The sequence below is a fragment of the Mirounga leonina genome, unplaced genomic scaffold, assembly GCF_011800145.1.
Source record: "Mirounga leonina isolate KUSES-001 unplaced genomic scaffold, KU_Mleo_1.0 Mir_53, whole genome shotgun sequence".
Taxonomy (NCBI): Eukaryota; Metazoa; Chordata; class Mammalia; order Carnivora; family Phocidae; genus Mirounga; species Mirounga leonina.
This window is the reverse complement of record NW_023270807.1, coordinates 90,087,655-90,088,266: the sequence shown is the minus strand read 5'-3', so window position 1 is coordinate 90,088,266 and position 612 is coordinate 90,087,655. Positions and strand designations below refer to the sequence as shown.

At 30.6% G+C, this 612-nt stretch overlaps 1 pseudogene; it reads left to right on the top strand.

Annotated features, from left to right (window-relative positions):
• The first annotated feature begins 239 nt into the window (after window positions 1–239).
• Window positions 240–401, top strand: LOC118001748 (annotated as a pseudogene).
• The last annotated feature ends 211 nt before the right edge of the window (window positions 402–612 follow it).

Sequence of the window (612 nt, the reverse complement as noted above, 5' to 3'; positions counted from 1 at the left end):
TAACAACCATACTTCAATATCTGAGGCAAAAGCAGAAGAAATTAGAAGAAGGAATAGACAAATTCACAATTATAGTTAGATATTTTAACATTTCCTCTCAGTATAATTGACCTAGTTAGTATTTATAGAACATTCCACCCAACAACAGTAGGATATGAATTCTGTTCAGGTCTATATGACATACTCAACAAGACAGACCATATTATGGACAATAAAAATTCTTCGGTAGAAAAGAGTTGAGCTTTGCACAGGGGCAGTGTTGTAGCCAATGAGGTTTCTCCGAGGTGCGATTATTGCTAATTGAAAAGAGTTGAAATCATGTTCTCTGGAATTTAAATTGGAAATCAATAGGAAGATATAAGGAAAATTGCCAAATATTTGGAAATTAACACAATTTTCAATAACAAGGATTAAAGAAGAAATCACAAAATTAAAAAATATTTTGAACTGTTACCTTAAGAACTTGAAAAAGGAGTCAATTAAACACAAAGTAAGAAGTGGGAAGGAGAATAATAAAGACAGTGGTAGAAATCAAAGAAATAGAAAATGGACACAAATAAGGAGAATTAATGAAATTGAAAGCTGGTTATTTGAAAAGAATCAATAAAAGTA